Raw genomic sequence first — 25514 nt, forward strand, 5'->3', positions numbered from 1 at the left:
CTGTCTTTATTTTGGGGGGCTCCAAAGTCACTGCAGATGGTGACTGCAACCCTGAAATTAAAAGACACTTACTCCTTGAAAGGAAAGTTATGACCAACCTAGATAGCATATTAAAGAGCAGAGACAAAGGTCTGTCTAATCAAGGCTATGGTTTTTCCAGTAGCTGTGTATGGATGTGAGAGTTGGACTATAAAGAAAGCTGAGCTCCGAAGAATTGATGCTTTTGAACTATGGTGTTGGAAAAGACTCTTGAGAGTCCCTTGGACTGCAAGGAGATCCAACCACTCCATCCTAAAGGAGATCAGTCTTGAGTGTTCATTGGAAGGACTGATGTTGAAGCTGAAACTCCAGTCCTTTGGCCACCTCATGTGAAGAGCTGACTCATTTGAAAAGACCCTGATGCAGGGAAAGGTTGAGAGCAGGAGGAGAAGGGGACGACAGAGGATGAGATGGTTGGATAGCATCACCAACTCAACGCACATGAGTTTGAGTAAACTCCTGGAGTTGGTGATGGACAGGGAGGTCTTGTGTGCTGCAGTCCATGGGGTTGCAGAGAGTCAGACACAATGGAGCGACTGAACTGAACAGAATTGACAGAAAGAAAAGCTCTGTGTAGTCGGAAGTTCTCTATATCTTGTTTCAGATAAACGGTAACGAGTGTACATAAAAAACCTCAGGGACTGAGAGGGTTCCACTTTTGGTAACAGCCACGTTGCTCCTACCAGCCCATTCCACGCAGGGACAGTAACTATCAACTCTGAACAAAACGCAGAACGCAACTACCTGAAGGCATTAGAGAGCAATTAAGTCTGACAGATACTGGAAAATGGGTGACACTTAGACAAAGGAAACAAAACTGGGTAAATGTCATATTTATGAAACACTGTGCCATACGCAACAGAGTCCTTCCCCATCTTTTCTCGGTGATCTGTGTCTTATCAGCATGAGCGCATGTTAAAAGGGTAAGCATGTGCCCCATCGTTCAGCTGCTTTTGGCGTAGGATGACAGAGAATTCTGGTTAGAAGGTTAGTGTTCTACTTCTGTCATTAATTAGTTGTGTGACTGTAAGTGACCCCTAAAAGTTACTCAACACTCAGCTTCTTCTTTACAACATGAATAGTTTTAAGTAAAGAACTGCTCCTTCAAATCCCCTTTGTGGCTAATAATTGTCATCACTGGGCTCTTTTGAAAAGGATAATAATCCTACATTTCTAAGAATTCTCTCATGATGCAAGATGTACCCAGTTTGAGATGATCTCTTCGGCCAAAGTCTAGGATCAAGTTTCAGTTGCCCCCATATGAACTTAGCGAACTTGAACATTTTCAAGTAAGCATCACAAAGTCTTCACAAGTGTTCTTTTTTAAAAAAAGGAGCACTGACATTAGCAAGCAGGTGGGTTTTAAAAGATATGAAAACCCGCAAAGGAAAGGTAATGTGCTGCCATTAAGTTCGTACAGAACTGACATCATGTAGGGGGAAAGGGAAAAAACCACCCACAATAAAATGTTATTCCTCTCCCTGTTTTCAATTTCCTCCCACGCATCCACTGCTTCTGTTGAAACTTGTTATTGCTAAAGTACTTTTCTATCATGAAAAGAGCTACAGTTCTAAAAGAGACGATTGGCACCCAAACTCAGCTTTGGTGTTAGAGGCAATTAACTTGTGTTCGGTAACTGCTTTCCTGGGCATTTACTACGATAACTGCCGTCAGTGTGCCCAGGAGACCAGTGCTTTCTATTAATCAAAAATTAAGTAACAAATATTACACTAATTTTTCAGTATTTCTTTTTGAAGACAAAGAGCTAAATTATATCAAGCTATGATGGCAGAACAAAAACCAAAGATCAAGACACTGGTAAAAAGAGTCAAATATTCAATTGCTAATTAAAACATACAAGTAAGTATTAAGAAGCTCTCAACACAATATTGTGAAGCAATTATCCTTCAGTTAAAAAATAAATGAAGGCTTTTAAAAAGCCTCTCATTTCCAAAGACACGGTGCAGAAAGTTGTTTTCAAAGTAAATCTAAAAGTTAACCTAAATCTCCATTTAAAAAATATAAAACCTAGTTTAGACTAATTTTCTGATCAAGTAGAGATGAACTGATGATCAGTTACTTAACCTTTTGGAAATTAACTATCAGTGTGGCTCTGACCTAAATATTCCCCCCTTTCTTTCTAACTCTCCATAGGTATAAATAACACCAAAGCAATATCTATTTTAGGAAATGCTGCAATCTGTTTATTTTATAATTAATACACTAGGCCAGTTTTTTCTGAAGCTTTTATCTGAGCACCCAGAATCTCTGACTTATAGTCTTTTTTTAGGTAAGAATTCTATCAGTTCATAAGTATAATTCAGAAATTATATTTATGCAAGGCCTGAAAACCACAGTGGTTTCCAAACTCTGCTCCTGGAAGCCCTTTACATCTTAAACACATACAGAGAAGGCCTAAGCCAATTTAAACAAACAGTCCAACTTATTCTGTTTCTTTTAAAAAATAAAAGGAATGGAAAGCATGGGTTTAATTCAACTCCCACATTTTAAAGTCAAGAAAATTGAAGCCCGAAGACATGCAATCACCTTTCATAAGGTAGTTCAGCTAGAGGACTTAGAAAGGCGACTATGATTTAACCAATAAATATGAGAGAAATAGAAACACAGAGAGAAGTAGGGAAGGGATGGAGGAAATAGCCAGAGAGAAAGTGAGCCAGAAACAGTATCCCACACTGTACATCAATTTTCTCGGTTAGCTCGCGTTCATCTCACCCCCATGAAGGGTCTTCTGTCGGTTTCATCCTTTGCACATTTGTTACCATCCCCTTGTTTACCCTCATTTGCTCACGCTGGGTCTAGTTCCATCTTCCCATTATCCTCTCGGATTCAGTCCCTGAACCAGCAGCTCAACACTACCTGAGACCTTGCTAGAGATGCAGGTCCTCAGGCCCTACCCCAGACCTACTGAATCTAACACTCAGGAGCTTGGGCCCAAGAATCTGTTTTAACAGCCCTACTGGGGATTCTGGTACACCTTACCGTGTGAGAACCTTGGTCTCAGAATAAACTCCAAACTCTTTGTATAGGTATTCAATCTTATCTCCTATTGCTTCCTAACCTATGTTCCACATAAGCTACACTATCACTTTGACCCAAGAGATAACTGAAGTTTTCCTATTTCAGGCTTTTCCTCATTCTGTTCCATTAGCTAAAAGTCTCTTTTGTTCTCTATCACCTTATTTTGAAAACCTACCAATTTTCAAAGGCAATCTCAACTTCTCTTTCAAGGGTACCAACTATTAGGTATAAAATAAGGATAAAATTAGGATTAGGATAAAATAAGGATTGGGTATAAAATAAGGATATATTATACCACACACAGCGAATACAGCCAACATTTTCTAATAATAATAAGTGGAATATAACTTTTCAAAATTGTGAATTATTTGTGTACCTGTAACATATAAAATGGGCTTCCCTGGTGGCTCAGTGGTAGAGAATCTGCCTGCAATGCAGGAGACGCAGGTTAGATCCCTGGATCAGGAAGATCCCCTGGAGAAGGAAATGACAACCCACTCCAGTATTCTTGTCTGGAAGATCCCATGGACAGAGGAGCCTGGTGGGCTACAGTCCATGGTGTCACAAGGAGTCGGACACAACTGAGTGAGAGCATGTGAGCACACGCGTGCACACACACACACACCCTATTCCAAATAGTAGTGAATGCATGTTTTGTTTTCTTTCTTATCTTATACCCCCAAGGAATTATAACTTCCTTATACCTTCAAGGAATTATCACAACAAATACTTATGTTACTACCTCCTTAGTCAAAATAGAGAAGATTTTAAAACCCTAGAAAGCACCTTCATACCACTTTCCAATCACTGTCCACTTTCTCCTCTGCAAAGGAAACCATCATCCTGGGATTTAGGGCAATCACTTTCCTGGTTTTTCATTATAGCTTAACCATCTAAGTATGCATTACAAGTTTTTTTTTTTATTTTATTTAAGTATAATCATCAGTATGTATTATTTGTGTCTGAATTCTTTGACTCAATGTCACATTTTCATTACAATAGCTTTCAGTTATAAAAATATACCATTATCTATCCATCCCACTGTTGATTAACATGAATATTTTTCACTTTTTTCAGTTTTTAAAAAAATATGTGTTTTGAATAGAAAGAAAGCTTGAAAAAGACTGAAATTTATTCTGGATAGGCTAAAAACCTCATATCAAAATCATTCTTTCCAAATGCCTGGTTTCTCAGAAAACTAATGCCATATGTTTTGGTGTTAAAAAATGAAAAAAAGTAGTCCCAAAAATTATGCTTAAAGCACTCTGGATTTGGATCAGCTTTCCCAGCCCCACTTCCCATCTACCTTAACTTGACTGTCTCAAGTGACCAGACAGCTTGAGGCAATGACCCACGGAGGCCGCTGGGTGATGGGAGAGGGAAAAGCGAAAGCAAAGAAGGTGAGACTCGTGAACTGCGAAAATCAAGACTGAGCCGACCTGGGGTGAGCACACAGGCAGTGGGGTGGAATTACCTTCACCCTCTTCAACCCTCTTCTTCACGTTCCCCATCTGCCACTTCTTTTTACCCAGAGGGGGTGTGTGTGTGTGTGCGCGCGCGTGTGTGTGTGTATGAGTGTTAAAGACAGGGAAACATTAAGGCTTGGATAAATATGCCAGTGAGACCATCTCACTCTCTTCTTACTAGACTGATAGGCAAGTCACTTAGGCAATGCCTGGAACCTATATGGGAAAGAAAAGCACCCCCATACCTTCCAAAGATGGCCTATTTCTGAGCACATGGGAAGAAAAAGGCATATGCTGTAGGCATGAGGATGTTAATTTATGCCATTGACTAAGCATAATTTTTTTAAACAGAAATCTGTCTAACCACTTTTCTATATTCTCATCTAATAAATACAGGTTCCATTATATTTCTGCTTATCCACATTTTAATAAGTTAAAAAATATTAAGTGAAATTGAAGAATAGAAAGGGTGAGGGGAAACCCCTGGGTGAAGACAGCTTTTAATTAAGAGCAAAGAGTAAGAAAGGCATGAATAGCCCATTTGTTTGCCATCTTTTGCTGGGATCTGGGATATAGTCTCTACATAATGTGAACAAAGGAAATATTACACGTGGATGTTTTTAAATTTTCGACATTTCCTCATAAAATCGTAAGACACTTCTTGAATAGCCCCTTCTTAGAGATAGTTATTATATATTCAATTGTTTTCATAAAGTGTTCTTTTTTCTTTGTAATTAAAGAAAGAGTTTTGTTAGATTAAAAAAAGGTAGGTTTGCAAATACAATTTTTATCTGCATTTCTTATAGTGCTGTTTAACAAGCAAGACTTTTATTTTTATGCATCAATATTTACTTAATTCTCTAGTCATTTATCACTGCTTTATAAAGATGCATGCGTGCATGCTATCACTCAGTCATGTTCAACTCTTTGTGACCCCATGGACTGTAGCCTGCCAGGTTCCCATGTCCATGGGATTTCCCAGGCAAGAACACTGGAATGGATTGCCATTTCCTATTCTGGAGGATCTTCCTGACCCAGGGATTGAACCTGTGTCTCCTGCATTGCAGGTGAATTCTTTAGCACTAAACCACTTGGGTAGCCCTTATTAAGATGATCAGAATATACTTTCTTCCTTCTTTCTTATAAAACCTTTATTTATTCCTAAAGGCAAGGAGGGAGTATTTTTATCTGTTACATTCTTCATATTCACTATTTTTTTTTTCATTTTTCTTGACCTAGTACTTTTGGATTTTGCCTTAAATTTCAACTAAATCTAAGTCCAGGCCACTGTTACATTAGATTTTTTGAATCCCTGCAATGCAAGCTGACGTTTGAGATAAGGGTAAGGGCCCAACCACCTACGCACGAGAAAGCGGAGGTGATGTCTTTCCTTCCGGTCACGTGCCTCATTAGTGAGTCACGTGCCTCATTAGTGAGTCACGTGCCTCATTAGAGTTAGTGCCTGGGCTCCTGCCGACTCCTAGTCAATGCAGCTTCTCCTCTGCCTAAAATTCTCCCATCTCCTCTAGTAAATGAATGGATGTGGCATTTGTTTCACTTGTTTCACCTTCTTCGTATTTATAAGTATGCCTTCCACTCCTGGGTGAGAAAATAAAGTATGTCCACACAACACTCATACACTAATGTTCACAGCGGCATTGTCTATTTTAATAACCAAAAAGTGGAAACAATCCAACTGCCCATCAGCTGATGAATGGATTTTTTTTTAATGTGGCATATTCATGCAATGGAATATTATTCAGCAATAAAAAGAAATGAGGTACCAGCACATGCTACCACAAGGATAAACTTTGGAAATATTACGCTCAGTATTAATAGAAGGAGTCAGGCACAGAATAAATTCCATGTATATGAAATGTCTAGAAGAGTCAAATCTATAGGTACAGAAAGCAGAATCGTGGGTACACAGAGCTAGGGGAGATAGCCCTGCAGTGATGGCTGAGAGGCCTGTGATGTCTTTTTTGGAGTGATGACAAGGTTTCACAACTGACTTTGGTGATGGCTATAGAATGCTTTAAATACACTAAAAGACATGGAATTGTGCACTATAAATGTGTGAATGGTATGGAATATGAATTATATTTCAATAAAGCTGTTACAATATGCCTTTGTTGGTACTCATTTTAAAGAAAATTTAGATTTATTTCATCAACATTAAAAAGAGATGAAATATCCATTAGCAACCACAGCCATAAAATAATAACTGAAAAATAACAAAAAATAATAATAATAACTGAAAAATAATAACAAGATGGCTCAGAACTAAAAGAAATCCCATATATTTTGCTTTCCTGTGCTTTCCCTTACTGGTTAGGCTCTCACTGTAAGCTGCACTAAGAAACCACTTGAATGTCCATTGACCACTCTGTGACAGGCTCACTCAGTCTGCAAATATTATGGATCATCTACCTCTTGCCAGAAATTGTGCTGAATGCTGGAGGTAGAATGATTTAAAAGAAAGTCTGCTCAGAGAGCTCATGACAAAGATTCCAATTTTTTAGAAGAAACCAAAGAAGTTAGCGTTTTGGAACATGTTCTATGTGCCAGACACCACAGAAAGCACCGCACATAGTTTTAAAGTTGTACTAATGGCCAAATGAAAACCCATTTCTCATGCTACAGATAATATTGCTCGGCTATGAAAATAATTGAAGTCATTAAATTGCTCAGTTGATGTCTATTTATTTAATAAATGAAGTCACTCATTGTTTTATTCACGTCTGTTTCTCAGGAACGTATGCGATGAACGATAATAAAAATATCGTTCATGATAATAATGTGTTGAACTCTCAAAAGTGGTTAATGATGTAGCGTTATGATGGTCTTGTGATTGTCATTCATTAAAATCCAAAGAGAGGTTGAACAGTTATCTTATTGATTCTTTTAATCTCCAGTTCAACAGAGCAGAGAAAGGGAAACTGTTTGCAAAGGCAACATGTGAAGAGTTAGAAGCATACTTTGTCAGCCTGGATAAGGCCAATGCGATTTACTGCCTATCATGAATATTGTGGTCTGATGATTTTTTCTAACAATTTGCAAAACTAACCTCTGCTTTCTGCTTTATTTCACATGCCTTCCAAGGCTCCATTGGGCACAACGGTTGCTTTATTCCTTTGTGCTTGAGCTTGAAAAGTGAGTTTCTCATTATTACGTATGCCTTTGGTCCATGGCGTATGAGGGCAGAAGAAAGCTTGGCCGATGACAACATTTGCCCTGGGCGCAGTCAGGTGGATAATGCTTACCGTTCTAAGTGTGGCCTTTCTTCTGAGCACAAAGTGCTTTACAAATATTATCTGACGGAGTTCAGAACCCCAGCAGGGGGACAGGAGGTGGGGACTGGTAGAAAACTATTCCACATCTGAGGAAATCAAAGAAAAAGAGGCTTTCCAACTGAGATGTAAGAACATTTTAACCTTTATCTACTCGAGACAAATGGTCCAAGAAATAATTTGAGAATGAGCTTGCCTTTTGCATCCTGACAATAGCAACACAGCCTGCAGACTCTGGGAGGATTCAGCTTAAATTGCAGCCAGCCAGCCTGCATGGCATACAAATGCACCTCGCACAAAGAGGTGCCTGACAGTAATTCTTGGGCCCAGTGAACTCTCAACAAATGAATGTTGAATTGATTTGGGAAAATGTGGAAGTGATTCTATAGCATAAATATACACCATTCTCTGTAAGCATGCGGTATAAGACAATCTGTAATAGTGGCCATCGTGACCATAATAGGAAGATGTTAGCAGCATGAGGTCAATTGCAATGGATTTGGATTGCATCTACCCAAAGAAGGATTCAGAAATTTACATATATACACATTTATGAAAATTAAATATATCACATTTAATGCAATAAAACAATAATGAACAAAAAGTCCCAATCAGCTAGGGTTTGAATGAAAGAATTCATATTTTTTAAGCAATTTTTAAATTAATTGACCTCTATGTGTGGACATTTTTACTATGTTGTTCTTTAGAATGATAAGAAATCAAGAAATAATGTGACTTTTACCCTGGGAAGGTTAAGGTTTCAGCTAACAACTTATTTTCATTTGATTAAACTGAGACTCTGGCTCTGGCTGTAGCACTTACTAATTGAATCGCTCTGTGCCTCAGTTTCCTCATTTGCAATGGGCAACATTGAGTTATTACAAAGACAAAACAAGTTGTTAATATAAAGTAGGCATAACAGTATCCAGTACAGCCCATGCTGTATAAATGCTAGTTATCTCTGTTATTATGTTATTACTATTCTTTCATTCATGTGGCAGTACTTTCAGTCCAACAGTAAAGTATACACTAAGCAAGTAATTACTATAAAAGCGTGATGAGTCTCAAGATGGGGAATTATAGGAGGTTCCTTGTTCTTGAATAAGCACCAACACCTTCTCCAGCTAGTACTACAGTTTTCCTTCCTTATTACTATGTAGCAGGAGTACTGGGGTTCAGGATCTGTGAAAAACCCTGGAGGGGATATTCCACTCTTAAATTCCAGGCAGACAACTTTGATTCATGAGAAGTGGAGAGAAAATTCTGAGTCTAAGAGGGATAAAATTATCTTCGAACTCCATTCCCTTAGAACAGAGGGACTGAAATGAAGATAACAAAACCCAAGAGAGCAATTGCTGCAAAATTTCCCTCCAAAATGAAGGAGAAAGTTATCAGCAGTATTGGAACCAATGATGCCAGAGAAACAAGAAACACGAGGACCACCATACTGGGTTATCACAAAGACTAAACAGTTGATAATATAAAGCGGGCATAACAGTGCCCAGTACAGCCCATGCTTTATACACGCTAGTTATCTCTGTTATTATTATTGTTACTGCTATCACTTCATTCATGTAGCTGAGGGTGGCCATCAGTGGCCTCTGCTGTCAGGCATCAACTTTCTTGAGAAAAGGCAGTTTCAGGGTTCAGGGTGGACACCTTGGACAGGAATCAACAGCCCAGCAGGGTCTTGAGTCGGCATCTATGGCACAGGTGCCGCTTTTGTCATGGGCAGCAAGAGAGTAGGAAATGAGGAGATGGGAGGATGCCCGCTGTGTTCTGACTCTGTGGAGTCTGTGTCCTGCCTCACTCTTCGCAGACCAGACAAGTCTTAGGGTGGGTCATCAGAACACTGAGTTTGAGGGGTGATCACTGCTCTGAGGATTCCCACGTCGGTGGGAGTTATGAGAGAGGAGAGGAGACGACTTGTGAAGAGTAAAAGGGGCAGTATTTTGTTACAATATGGTGGCGCTATTTTTTGCCCTAGATCACTGTTGTCAGAAAAAGATATGTTCACCTTCCAAAGGATGAGATTTTTGGTACTTTTAAAACCCAAATATAAAATCCATGCATAATGACAAAATAATGTTTTATTGCTCTAATCCTATGGTATCAACAAGAAAAAGAGAACCCTAGGGCTAACTACAGTAGCTTCTTGTAGGCTTCTAAGTGATACTGTATACTGCTTATTTAACTTCTAAGCAGAGTACATCATGTGAAATGCTGGGCTGGATGAAGCACAAGCTGGAATCAAGATGGCCAGGAGAAATATCAATAACCTCAGATGACACCACCCTTATGGCAGAAAGTGAAGAGGAACTAGAGAGCCTCTTGATGAAGGTGAAAGAGGAGAGTGAAAAAGCTGACTTAAAATTCAACATTCAAAAAACTAAGATCATGGCATCTGGTCCCATTACTTCATGGCAAATAGATAGGGAAACAGTAGAAACAGTGTCAGACTTTATTTTCTTGGGCTCCAAAATTACTGCAGATGGTGACTGCAGCCATGAAATTAAAAGACGCTTACTCCTTGGAAGAAAATCTATGACAAAACTAGACAGCATATTAAAAAGCAGAGACATTACTTTGCCAACAAAGGTCCATCTAGTCAAAGTTCTGGTTTTTCCAGTAGTCATGTATGGATGTGAGAGTTGGACCATAAAGAAGGCTGAATGCTGAAGAACTGGTGCTTTTGAACTGTGGTGTTGGAGAAGACTCTTGAGAGTCCCTTGGACTGCACAGAGATCAAACCAGTCAATCATAAAGGAAATCAATCCTGAATATTCATTGGAAGGACTGATGCTGATGTTGAAGCTCCAATACTTTGGCCATCCGAAGCAAAGATCCAACTCATTGGACAAGACCCTGATGCTGGGAAAGATTGAAGGCAAGAGAAGAAGGGGATGACAGAGGATGAGATTGGTGGATGGCATCACCAGCTCAGTGGACGTGAGTTTGAGCAAGCTCTGGGAGATGGTGAAAGACAGGGAAGCCTGGAGTGCTACAGTTCATGTGGTCTCAGAGAGTTGGACACAACTGAGCAACTAAATAACAACAAAGTAATACTGAGACTGTAATTTTTTTTAAAAATATATACTTTATACAATAAAAGTCTAAGTAGTCTGATTTTTATTTGTCTTGGTTGTCATGATTATTTCAAATATGCTAGCAACAATCAGTTTCAGTCAAGGGAACAGTTATAGTATAAATTATGAATTAATATATGCCTGTCTCTTACACCTGTTACTACAGATAAGGCTGCTACTGCTGCTAAGTCACTTCAGTCGTGTCCAACTCTGTGTGACCCCATAGACAGCAGCCCACGAGGCTCCCCCATCCCTGGGATTCTCCAGGCAAGAACACTGGAGTGGGTTGCCATTTCCTTCTCCAATGCAGGAAAGTGAAAAGTGAGAGTGAAGTCACTCAGTTGTGTCCAACTCTTAGCGACCCCGTGGACTGCAGCCCACCAGGCTCCTCCGTCCATGGGATTTTCCAGGCAAGAGTACTGGAGTGGGTTGCCACAGATAAGGCTGCACAGGTTTTATGTATCTTAATACTATAATTTCTTTTAAATGCTTGAGGATGTGATTTCATTTTTTCATCTTTCTGTAACTTGTAGGTAAAGTTATTTTTACATGGATCAAGGTGTTTGAACACCTTTTTCTCTTGAGTCATGCTTACCAGGGACTTGTACTCAGGGTTGGCTTTAGAGAAAATCATGAGTCCAGTTACCCAATCTGTTTCTTAGCATCCTCCATCCCACCTCCCATCTTCTGTCCAGTCTTACAGAGAAAACTGTGTCTGTACACCTACCTGATTTAACCCATCCAAGTCTGCTTTAGAAATAACTACTGAAATTGGTGTATTAATCCCAACCTCCTTTTATCTGAGTGTAGTCCCCATAAAGTGATAGCTGAATTTTAACAAGAAAACAATGCCTGAGCTTCTCATGTGTGGGTACCTTCAATCCTATGGGCATATTTGGTCTGCCAGAGTATGCAGTCTTGGGATAAAATACGGTACATCTTCTTGAATGTAATTATGAATTTGTATTCATATTTAAAACAAGCATGGCTTTATAAATTGAGATTGCAAAGAAACTAAGAACTGTAAAGACAAAACACAAATCTGAAAAGAAATCTTTATAATCGTGGTAGGATATCTAAGCTAAAGCCCCCAAAAGGTCTTATTCTTCTGTTATTTGATATCATGTCCCTGTGCAATCATATAGGCGTCTGTAGAGGTATTTAAGCAGCAGCAGTCTCCAGCTAAAGTGATGAAATCCTAATGAGCAATTTCAGTATCTTCCAGCTGGAGAGAGACCAAAAATTAGCAAAGGAATGATGACTCTCAGGTAACAGAAAGAAGTTGAAGTTCCAACATATACTAACTGTGTGACATTGGGCAAGTCACTTAACCTCTCCAAGTAAATTTTCATATCTGCAGATTGGAAATGAAGACTTCCAGTTCAGCCTTCTTCACAAGTACTGGTGGAGCTGAAATATATCTGTGAAATATTATGAATTACAAAGTGCTCCTTAAACGCTGAGTTACGCCTGCTTCTGTTTTTTACCCAACTGTTGCTCTTGTGGAAATGTTTCCCGACCTTCTCCGAAACCTGGGGTGTTGTCTTTCTGCCCTTCTGGCTGTCCCGTCTGGCTGCTGACAGACGACTGGCCTCCTGTTCTGGTCGGAGGCACATCTGGACATCTGTGCTCTAAACTGAGAACTGCCTAGGATAGAGTGTCCAAATTTGATTACCTAATTATCCATGTTGTGTATTAAGATTTTTACAGAGACCTAGAAAAAAGCAGTGTCCATTTTAAAGAATCTGTGCATGACTTTTGCTCATGTCCTCCTCTACCTCCAGGCTCTGTAGGAGCTTGCAGGGAATACAGAACTGGTTCTAGTAATGCCTGCTGCAGAAATGGAAGTAGCTCGAGAAATCTCATTTCTTTCTTTAGGACTCAGATACATCTATCTTTGGCTTATTTGCCATCTGTGCTGGTGAATCTTTTGGGGGAGAGACAGATATACAGCTCTAGATTTGAGGCTCTCAATTAGCTATTTATAAAAACAGAAAAATGTCTTCATCTGAACCTGGAATTCCTGGTAGTGGGATTGGATATAGGGCCTGCCGCTTCCCATGGTGAAAGGCATGTACATGCAGAGAAGGGTCACGCAGGGTCTGCCTCTCCTAAAAGATAGACCCAGTGCCATGGTTTGATAGGAACGATTTTCCTTTCAATTGCTACTGCATTCTCATTGGTGTATAGACACCTGAGAACTTCAGTCAGCCGTAGGGAGAGATGCCGATGATAATCTTGTCTCTGAATGTGTTAGCTGCTTAGTTGTGTCCAACCCTTTGCGACCCCATGGACTGTAGTCTGCCAGGCTCCTCTGTCTACAGAATTCTCCAGGCAAGAATACTGGAGTGGGTTGCCACTTTCTTCTCCAGGGTGTCTCTGAATAGAGACATTATTAAAAGATTTTAAAAAGAGATGCAAAATGCATGATCATTTTAAAGCTCCAAGAAGAGTACCTCTCAGGAAGGCCTCAGAAATTGAATGTGCCTTCCTAGAGATTCTTCCAAATAATACGATCTGATCTATTCTGCTTAAGTTTCAGAGCACATCAGGCCTCTAATCTCACTTCTACTGCTAATTGTTCAACTGGTAGACGAAGCCAGGCTCCTGCCCAGCTGGCATTCATGGAGGCTTTGGCTGGGTTGGGAAAGGCGGATGAACATCCTAAAGGAATGGGAGCAATCCCAGATCTAATCTTTCTCTAGCTTTGAGCAAGTTTGTTCAAATTCCACAAACTTACTTTCAGTTGTAGGACACATTGCTCTTATTTTTTTTCTCTTTTCCTTTGAGGGATTATTTTCTTTCACAGTATTTTATGATTATACAGATAATACATGCTCATTTCTAGAGAACACAGATAGATATACAGAGGCTAATTAACAGAACCATTGTGAACATCTTAAAACATTCCTTTCAAGGCTTTTAGCAATGCATATATATGCATGTTCCCTCGTAGCTCCGTCGGTAAAGAATCCATCTGTAATGTAGGAGACCCAGGTTCAATTCCTGGAATAGGAAGTTCCCCTAGAGAAGGAAATGGCAACCCCCTCCAGTATTCCTGCTTGGAGAATCCCCATGGACAGAGGAGCCTGGAGGGCTGCAGTCCATGGGGTCGCAAGAGGTCGTACATGACTTAGTGACTATACCACCACGACATGCGTGTGTTTAAAAACCAAAATCATAATACACAAAATCATTGAACATTTGCATTTCTGCTTTAAACTATCCATTTACCCAAATTTTAAAACAACCATTCATCTTTTTTTCTCTCTGATTTGAAAATTTAACTTATATATTAAAGAAAGTAACACCTTACAAATGTGGCAATGTTGAGATTGGCTTATTCTAATTCTTTAAATTCATTAATTTTTTAAGTAGAGGTAACCATAATTGTTTTGAATGATAAAAGAGAACATGTCACTGTGGAAAAAATCAGCAAATATCAATAAATATAAAGAAGAAATGTTGCAGAAGAAAAGCTCACATTAATCTACACCCTGAGATAACCACTAATAATACCTGGCTTGTATCTTTCCTAATATATGTATCTATATGTGCAAGAGTGTGTGGGGGTGTATGTGTGTGTGTGCGCATGCGCTCAGTTATGCCCGACTCTTAGCAACTCTATGAACTATAGCCCGCCAGGCTCCTCTCCATGAGATTCTTCAGGCAAGAATCCTGGAGTGGGTTGCCATTTTCTACTTCAGGCGATCTTTCCCACCTGCATCTCTTGCATTGGCAGGCTGATTCTTTACCAGTGAGTCACCTGGGAAGCTCCATATGTGCATCAGATCAGATCAGTCGTTCAGTCGTGTCCGACTCTTTGCGACCCCATGAATCGCAGCACACCAGGCCTCCCTGTCCATCACCAACTCCCGGAGTTCACTCAGACTCACGTCCATCGGGTCACTGATGCCATCCAGCCATCTCATCCTCTGGCGTCCCCTTCTCCTCCTGCCCCCAATCCCTCCCAGCATCAGAGTCTTTTCCAATGAGTCAACTCTTTGCATGAGGTGGCCAAAGTACTGGAGTTTCAGCTTTATCATCATTCCTTCCAAAGAAATCCCAGGGCTGATCTCCTTCAGAATGGACTGGTTGGATCTCCTTGCAGTCCAAGGGACTCTCAAGAGTCTTCTCCAACACCACAGTTCAAAAGCATCAATTCTTTGGCGCTCAGCCTTCTTCACAGTCCAACTCTCACATCCATACATGACCACAGGAAAAACCATAGCCTTGACTAGATGGACATTTACCCCCCCAAATTATTGTCCATTACTTTTATTTTTGACTTAGCCATATCCTACTACTTTAAATCTATGGCTTCAATGCTCCACATAATTTGATTCTGGATTTTATTTCCCCTCTAATTTGAGAGACTTAACAAGGCATTAAAACCATTTACCCTTCTAGCCTGTTTCCCCATCGCTATTTCTTTTTCTGTTTTAGTCTTTTACCAAATGGACTGTTTCTGTCTCTCTCTCTCTTGTACTTTATCTTTATATTGCTCATTTGTGTTTTCTTAGTGACCGCATTTAATTTTTTTTCTCTACACTGTAAAGTTAACATTGAAAAGGAAAAAAAACTTTCAATTACTCCTAGTTGAGATGAAAAATATGAAAGTTACCTCCTCCTATCCTTGATATAATCTGGAATTTTAGACCCAGCCTTACTTTTATGCAATTGTTATTCAATAAGTTATTTAATTATTAATGTTTTAATAATATATAGTTCCCCTGTTAGGAACTTCTGACCTTTTTTATTACCTTGTATGCACGTACTTCTGTAAGGTAGAGGTATCTCTAGGATTAGATAGTTTCAGTGCGTGCGGATATTGCCATTTCTTGTTTCTTGCACATTTTCCAATTCTCTATGTTGATTTCTTGCTCAGTTGGCTAGGCTGACAGGGACTCAAGTGCGTCTTTCATCACCTTTGTGCATAAAATACCAGTAGGGGTCTGCATTGTTTATCATCGGTACGTGGTGAGTTCTTCTCATCTGCAGGCTCCAGCGTTCTGGAAAATGTTCTTTTCTCTTCTTTGATCACCCCTTCGGGTTCAGCAGCAGCAGCCTCTCCTCAGAAATTCAGTTCTGCATCGATGTGAGAGCAGAAGCATCCTAATTATGCTTTGCCTTGCTCCCCTTTTCCTTTTCCTCCTCCCTTCCATTTTTATCTCTATACTTCCAGGAATAGTCTTAATATCTAATTTCAGGAAAAATTCTTGAGTTTCTTTTCCAGTTCAGAAAGCTTATTTTTTCCATATCCAATCTACTATTCATTGTAGACATCATGGTTTTTATTAAACACTTGTGTTTTACATCTCTATATATACCACTCTGATTTTAGAACTTCATGACTACTTATTTTGAATTCATAATGCAAATTATCTTGAGGCTCACAAAGCACAGTAGGAACCATTGAACTTTTTTCCCCTACTGTCTCCTGAGGCAAGTCTGTTTCAGAGGGAAGCATTCACTTTGATTCTTCAGAGCTGTTCACATTTAAAATGGCTAGGATTCTAGCCATTTTAAAAAAAAAAAACAACGATTTATTTATTTGACACTGCCAGGTCTTTATTATTTGACATTTATTTGACTGTGCATGCGTGAACACGTGTGGAATCCAGTTCTCTGACCAGGGACCTAACCCAGGCCTCTCGCGTCTGGAGCACGGAGTCTTAGCCACTGGACCCTGATTCTAACCATTTTGAAATGTATGAACATGGCAGTTTTATATGGCTTAACCTAAAATGAATGTTTTATCTTTGCCAGGATATGTGATATACAAATTGTCCAGAAGCACCTTATTGCTGCCCATGTGAGTTATAGTCAGGCCAATATGAAGATGGGCTTGTGAGAGATGTTATGTGTCCTTGTTAATAATTCTTTGGGTTCTGGTAAACAAGGAGAGTAAGTAAGGTTTTTCGAATAAATTTACACTGTTGGTTGAGCTGTCCTGAGTACTGGCTGGGGAGCGGGGGTGCAAAATGTGCACATCACAACAGCCCCAGCCATCGCTTTTGTCCATGTCATTTCTCCATGTGTTATGGATAGATACTACACAGTAGGAAACCCTGCATCTCCTTACGAGTGCTTAGTTTTCAATAATCATGGCAGACAAAACCAATGATTAGTGTGTTCTTTGCTACTCCATATGGTTTCCAGATACGGAAATAAAATAATAGAAGATGCCCAGTTAAATTTGAACAAAGAACACATAATTTTGCAATATTACTATGTCCTGAGTAAATTTGGAACTGACTTATACTAAAACACCATTCATTGTTTATCTGAAATTCAGTTTTAATTGTGTCTCCTGTATTTTATCTGCCAAACCTACTGCTCATCCCAATAACAGCTCTAAGCTTTTCTCAAAGGGGCAGTCAGTATAAATGGAGCTGACACATGAGCTGATGATGTCCATTTGACATCTTACAATGGCGCTTAACTGGTGGGATGCAAATCCTGCCAAATAGATCGTGCTTGTCTCCAAGCCTTGCTTCTCTGAGTTTTTTGGAGGCTAGCCAGTGTTTGTCAGGATCTCTTCTACTCACACCTGGGAACATTGCCCTTTTATGGGAGGAGTGGTGTGGATCACTCTTTATAGCTCTCATCAGTCTGGGTCTATTTCACCACCTCTCACATAAATTCTTCAGATCTTATACCAAATCTGTAGTTCCCAGTGGCCATGCAAGCTCCTATTAATTATTTAAAGGGGCTCAGGGAAGGAGACTATTAGATGACTTAGACAGTCATTTTGCCACCTAACCTGGATAGTCAGGATAATTTGCTTGATGGGAAACAAAATGAATTCTTGCATACGGTCAAATGGGTAAGTTCATGTTCCACCGTGAACTTTAATAATCATAGAAACCCAATTGTGATACTGATCCTTAAGATGGTTAATAATTTTATGAATGGATTGTCCTGCGGGTTGTAAAAGCACAGAGTTTTTACAAAGGGTAATCTTGGAAGAAATTGCTTCTTGCTGCCAAGTTTGAGTGTGAGGAATGTGCAGACAGTAAGATTTGCTAAGTGAGTATTGTGAAATAGGACATTTTAGAGAAACACAGATGAAACCTTGGGAACTTCATGTTAAAATAATTTCTTATGTCAACACTCTGACATCAAAATCCAAATGAGATAACACTGAGGATAAAAATCAGTCATTTAAATTTCAATATGCGTTAGGTGCAGACAAATACTGTTTGATTTCATTGCTATGAGGTACCTAGAATGGTCAACTTCACAGAGTCAGAAAAATACACTAGTAGGTGCCAGGGGCCAGGGGTGAGGGGTGAGGGAATGGAGACTTAGTGTTTAATGGGAACAGAGCTTCATTTAGAAAAGTGAAAAATTGGGGAGATGGATAAGGATGAGAGTTTTAAGTATAATCACAGCAATATGAGTGTACTTAGCACCACTAAACTGTACAATTAAATATGGTTAAAATAGCATGTTTTATATTATGTGACTTTTACCACAATAAAAAAAAAATGTTTTTAATCAAGTCATTTAAGCATGTATGACCTCTTTCCTTCTCTTCCTTTATCTTTTCCTCTCCGTGAATGGCAGATGACAGAAGAATATGTATAAATAGCGTTCAATTGGGTTTCATTGTTATAATAATCATATGCACATCAACAATACATGTTTTACTCTTGTTATAAAACATACAGATTACAAGGAAAGTATTCCTTTGGAGAACTCAATTTGTTTCCCCAATTGTTATGGCTACTTCATGCTAGAAAAATAAGAATTTCAGTAAAAAAGTAAGATTTTCAGTAAACACAAAGGCCATTGACCAAGCCTATTATGATATGATATCCTAAATACAATATGGAATTTCCAACTGGATCATTTTCAGGTAAACAAGCATGCTGTTAACAATATCCTACTGTTCTTGCAGTAAAAGAAGGTTACTTTTCTTTTTTGGTATAGAAATAGCTTTGATTATTTTATATGTAATTCATATTCAAAGTAAAAATTAAAAGGTATAAAAAGGTAAAAAGAAAATGTAGAAAAGTTACATTTAATCCTAACATTGTGAAGTACGTTTTACCATTATGTTGGTATATCCTTCTGGGCTTCTGTTTATAGTTAGACATGTAAACATGAACTTTATATATGAACACAAAAGTACAATGAGAATAACTGACTTTATCTTAGGTGCAGTGTGCTTCAGAATTTTAACTCTAAAAGCTTCTAACTCTAAAAGCCATTCAAAAGGTAAGTACTGTTATTATTTCCAATTTAGAGATGAAGAAATTTTGAAAACAACAATAACAAGAAAAAACAAACCTCAGCTTTCCCAAAGCCAAATGCTAAGAGGTGGCAGAGTCAGCATGTGAAATGAGGTGGCCTGACTCCAAGTCTGCAGCACATTAGGGGCTGTTAAAGATTAGCGTTGGTCACCTAGTGAAAAATCATAGGTATCTTTTTATATTAATACATGTAAAAACACATACATCCTTTTTATGGCTGCATAGTGTTCCATAGATATTATAACTGATCTCTTCACAGAGATGGGGTGTAGTTTGGTTTTTCCCCTCATCATTTTTACTTCTGAATGCTCCGAAGAAGACCAATATATCTCTATTCAATTTTCTGATCACTTATTTAGGATAAATTCCTAACAATAGAATTTGAGAGTTCCATCTTTGATATACATTACTAAAGTGTACTTCCTAAAGATAAAACCAATCTATGCTCCTGCAAACAGTTCATGAGAATAACTTTTCTCTACACTTGCTCCACTTTACAAAAATGATTCCTAAAACCTTGTATTTCAAGACACTTTCAAAGAGAAAATCTCTTACATCAGTGAGGCATCACTGTGATCTGCAGAAAGCCCTACAACTTTAAAGACTATGCTATTCTGAGTGTGGACTGACGCCTTCATCCTCTTCCAGGGTCCAGCTGTCCAACCGTGGCCAGTAGGCGGTGCTCACACACAGATTAGAAAGATCTCTGTGGTCACATTCACTCTAACGCGCTCGGCACCATTAATATATCATCTTCAATTCCTGAACAACACATCATGGGCTGCTTGCTCAAACTTAGGTCATGGTTTGCTCAATAATCTCTGAAATTCAGGTTCACTGTTATTCTTCTTATATTAGCTTCTTGGAAGGCGTAATGTTAGCAATATCCAAATATCACTCTGATGACGAGGTCCATATACACTGGTGATAGTTCCCTAGGACCCATTCAGGTGAGTTTTCAAGCATCTGATCTTAAACAGGTATGCTCCAACCTTAGCCTCCCACCTCCTTATCTGTATTCCTTGTTTATAAGGAGTGGTTTATGCCAAAATACCATTTAACATCTTTTCTTTTCCACATTTCTCTTTTTAAAAACTATCACTCATATCGTATTCAAAAGGTGACTAAAATATTAGTCACGGCAAATATTTTCACCTAAGGCAGGTGAAAGCTTCTCCTGTCTACCTGTGTTTAATATAAGAACATTTCTGACTCCTCTATGGTTTGGTTGCTGAAAAACAGAATTCAAATGGAAACACTGAAAAGTATGACTACACAAAATTTAAATGTTTGAATATCCAAAATATCAGAAAATTTTTTTGAGAAAAATATTTACAACAAATATGATTTCCCCAAAGTGATGTTAAGTGATAAAGAGCTGGTATGTGTCTATTAAAAATATTAAAAGAAAAAGAAAAAAGGACACGGAACTTGAGCAGAATTTACAGAAGCACAACCTATAAAAGAAAAAAATTCAAAAAAGAATATACATATGTATGTACAGAAATATTTGAATTACTTTGCTGTAACACCTCAAACTAACAAAACATTGTAAATCATCTATGTGCTGTGCAAAGTTGCCTCAGTCGTGTCCAACTCTTTGCAACCCTTTGGACTCTAGCCCGCCAGGCTCCTCTGTCCATGGGATTCTCCAGGCAAGAATACTGGAGTGGGTAGCCATTCCCTTCTCCAGGGAATCTTCCCAACCCAGGTATCGAACCAGCATTTCTAAAGTCTCCTGCATTGGCAGGCAGGCTATTTACTACTACTGCCACCTGGGAAGCCCCGAGCAACCATACTTCAATTTAAAAACAAAAGAATGCACTTACCATTGGGATCTCTAGGCTTAATTTTGCATTTCCAGTCATCCGGATCGTCACTTTGATTCTGCTGCTTAACTATTTGATGACCCTTTGACAAGGAGTATAATTTCTCTGGATCGCAATGTCTTCCTTTGAAACATTAGGTCATTAATCATTCTCTACAGCTACTTCTATCTTCCATCTCTAACCACCAGGATTCTAGACAAGGTCTTAGTATTTCAAGATTTTGTGCTCTTTAGGTTGTGTCTGGGGGCATGGGTCTCAGAATAGGATAGTTCTCTGTAAGATGACATTAATAAAAGAAGTGCATATAAAGTATCATTGCCAGAATAGCGCAATCTGGAAGCCAGAGCTCATGAGGACTGACAGAACAAGCTTGTAGTAATTAACCTTGGAAATGAAAGACTGAATGGATATGCAATAATGAGCTTCAAAATTTTGACCATCTGTCATGTTGGCAGGGGGCTTCCCCGGTGGCTCAGCAGTAAAGAATATGCCTGCAATGTAGGAGTCACAGGTTCGATCCCTGGGTCAGGAAGATCCCCTGGAGGATGGCACAGCAACCCACTCCAGTATCTGTACTTGAGAAATCCCGTGGACAGAGGAGCTTGGTGGGCTAGAGTCCATGAGGCCACAAAGAGTTGGACACATCTTAGCAACTGAACAACAGCAACATGTTGAAAGAGTGAACAGATTAGTTGCTCCAGAGGGTAATATTAGGATCCAACAAGGAATATTACTGGAAGGAAAAATAAATTGCTATAATGTACATTTGTTCATTTTATAAAATCATCTGCTTTTATTTTTTTAATTATTTATTTTATTCAGTTCAGTTCAGTCGCTCAGTCATGTCTGACTCTTCGCGACCCCATGGACTGAAGCACGCCAGGCCTCCCTGTCCGTCACCAACTCCCAGAGTTCACTCAAACCCATGTGCATTGAGTCGGTGATGCCATCCAACCATCTCATCCTCTGTCATCCCCTTCTCCTCCTGCCCTCAATCTTTCCCAGCATCAGGGTCTTTTCAGATGAGTCAGCTCTTCGCATGAGGTAGCCAAAGTATTGGAGTTTCAGCTTCAACATCAGTCCTTCCAATGAACACCCAGGACTGATCTCCTTTAGGATGGACTGGTTGGATCTCCTTGCAGTCCAAGGGATTCTCAAGAGTCTTCTCCAACACCACAGTTCAAAAGCATCATTCGGCGCTCAGCTGTCTTCACAGCCCAACTCTCACATCTATACATGACCACTGGAAAAACCATAGCCTTGACTAGACAGACCTTTGTTGACAAAGTAATGTCTCTGCTTTTAAATATGCTGTCCAGGTTGGTCATAACTTTCCTTCCAAGGAATAAGTATCTTTTAATTTTATGGTTGCAGTCACTATCTGCAGTGATTTTGGAGCCCAGAAAAATAAAGTCAGCCACTGTTTCCACTGTTTCTCCATCTATTTGCCATGACGTGATGGGACTGTATGCCATGGTCTTAGTTTTCTGAATATTGAGCTTTAAGCCAATTTTTTCATTCTCCTCTTTCACCTTCATCAAGAGACTCTTTAGTTCTTCTTCACTTTCTGCCATAAGGGTGGTGTCATCTGTATATCTGAGGTTATTGATATTTCTCCTGGCAATCGTTACTCTAGCCTATGCTTCCTCCAGCCCAGTGTTTCTCAGGGTAATTACTTTACAATATTGTGGTGGTTTTTGCCATACATTGACATGAATCAGCCACAGGTATACATGTGTCCCCCATCCTAAAACCCCTTCCCAACTCCCTCCCCATCCCATCCTTCTGGGTTGTCCCAGTGCACGGGCTTTGAGTCCCCTGTTTCATGCATCAAATTCGGACTGGTCATTTATTTCACATATGATAATATACATGTTTCAATGTTATTCTGTCAAATCATCCCACCCTTGCCCTCTCCTACAGAGTCCAGAAGTCTGTTCTTTATATCTGTGTCTCTTTTGCTGTCTCACATGTAGGGTCATCATTACCATCTTTCTAAATTCTGTATACATGCATTAATATACCGTATCGGTGCTTTTCTTTCTGACTTACTTCACCCTGTATAATAGGCTCCAGTTTCATCCACCTCATTAGAACTGATTCAAATGTGTTCTATTTATTAACTGAGTAATATTCATTGAGTATATGTGCCACAACTTTCTTATCCATTCATCTGCTGTTGGACATCTAGGTTGCTTCCACATCCTAGCTATTGTAAAAAGTTCTCTGATGAACACTGGGATACAAAAGTCTCTTTCTATTCTGGTCTCCTCAGTGTGTATGCCCAGCAGTGGGATTGCTGGGTCATATGGCAGTTCCATTTTCAGTTTTTTAAGGAATCTCCACACTGTTCCCCATAGTGGCTATACTAGTTTGCTTTCCAACAGTGTAAGAGGGTTCCCTTTTCTCCACACCCTCTCCAGCATTTATTGTTTGTAGACTTTTTGATAGCAGCCATTCTGACCAGTGTGAGATGGTAAAACCATCTGCTTTTAGCTAAAATGAGCTCCCACCACTGCAGGTGTTCAAGCCAAAGTCAGATCATCACCTAATAGTGATGTTCTATGAAGGATTTGTAGGGTTTCCCAGGTGGTGCTAGTGGTAAAGAACCCACCTGCCAATACAGGAAATGCAAGAGACAAGGGTTCAATCTCTGGGTCAGGAAGATCCCCGGAGAAGGAAACGGCAACCCATTCTAGTATTCATGCCTGGAGATTCCCATGGACTGAGGAGCCTGGCAGGCTACAGTCCATAAAGTTGACTGAAGTATGTACACATAAAGGATTCTTACAATGGGTAATGAATTTTTCTAGAGGGACTGTAAAAATCCCTTCCAGCTCTGCAGTGCTATGATTCTATAGAAACCTTGCAAGAACTCAGTAGATACTTGAAAAACTTACATAATAGAAAAATTCACAGTTTCTAAAGCCAAAATAGCCTATGAATAGCCATCTTCATCACAAATTTAAATACCAAAATTAAAAAAGAATAAAACTTCACTTTTTTTGTTTTCTCTATAAATGAAAAGACAGCCTCACAGACTCTGAAGTACTGAGTGCCTTCCCCATCCTCCCCTGGTTCAACATAATAAAAATAAAAAGATATAACAGCTTGAAGAAAAGAGGTGTATCTCTTTGCTCTGAAAATTGAATTAACTAGGTCTAGCTAAGGCTGGGATTCTATCCCAGGGACAGGGGAGCCTGGTGGGCTGCCGTCTATGGGGTCGCACAGAGTTGGACACGACTGAAGTGACTTAGCAGCAGCAGCAGCAGCTAAGGCTGGAGGGGAAAGAGGCCATGAATAAGGAAGTTAGACTATAAATAGGAACTTTAGAATACAAAGAACCATATTTATTACTTTGTGAGAGTTGGTCCATAAAGAAGGCTAAGTGCCAAAGAATCATTGCTTTCAAACTGTGGTGCCGGAGAAGACTCTTGAGAGTCCCTTGGACTATAAGGAGATCAAACCAGTCAATCCTAAAGGAAATCTATTCTGAATATTCATTGGAAAGACTGATGCTGAAGCTGAAGCTCCAATACTTTGGCCACCTGATACCAAGAGCCAACTCATTGGAAAAGACCCTGATGCTGGGAAAGATTGAGGACAAAAACAGAAGGGGGAGGCAGAGGATGAGGTGGTTAGATAGCATCACTCACTCCGTGGTCATGAATTTGATCAGACTCCGGGGGGATGGTGGAGGACAGAGGAGCCTGGTGTGCTACAGTCCATGGGGTCACAAAGAGTCAGACATGACTTACCAACTGAATAACAAAGCCTGTATACATTCATTAGCATCAAATGTATTACCCACTGCACATAGCATTAGAAAGCAGTGCTTTCTAGTACGTATTTTTTAAGTATGTATTGTTTTTAAACACGCTTGTAGCTGTAACAAGCACACACATGCACTGTGTTTACTCAGTGAGAGGGATACGTTATCTTACTTTTGGTCTCTACTCTTTTCACTTGAGCATTACACTTGGATTGCATAAGAACCATTTTTCAGAACCATTTGAGAAGCAATTCTACTTTGCACTATGAATTCAAAAAGTTCTTTAGCAATGCATGCGAGGGTGGTGAGATTCGTGCAACAAGACCACAGATGGATGGACTGGAGTTCATCTTCTCTTCTTCCTTCAATCTACTGGCTGGTAAAGGTGTTAATGAACACCAAAATTACCATATGCTTGCTACAGCCTTAAGAAACACAAAAAGAGAAAAAGAACCAATGTAGACTGCTCCTGAAAATCCTAGTGTTTGCTAGGCCCTAAAGACAACCCAATAGAAAATATGTAATTGATGGTTGTTGCTGTTTAGTTGCTCAGTCATGGCCAACTCTTTGCAACCCCATGGACCTCAGCATGCTAGGCTTCCCTGTCCTTCACTATCTCCTAGAATTTGAATAGATATCAATCATTAAGTCAAAACCAAAAAATGATATGAGTGTATGCAAAGTGGGTCAACCTCATCAACAATTAAAAATAAAATTTAAAACAATGAGATA

The sequence above is a fragment of the Bubalus kerabau genome, chromosome 3 (assembly GCF_029407905.1).
Source record: "Bubalus kerabau isolate K-KA32 ecotype Philippines breed swamp buffalo chromosome 3, PCC_UOA_SB_1v2, whole genome shotgun sequence".
NCBI classification, from domain to species: Eukaryota; Metazoa; Chordata; class Mammalia; order Artiodactyla; family Bovidae; genus Bubalus; species Bubalus kerabau.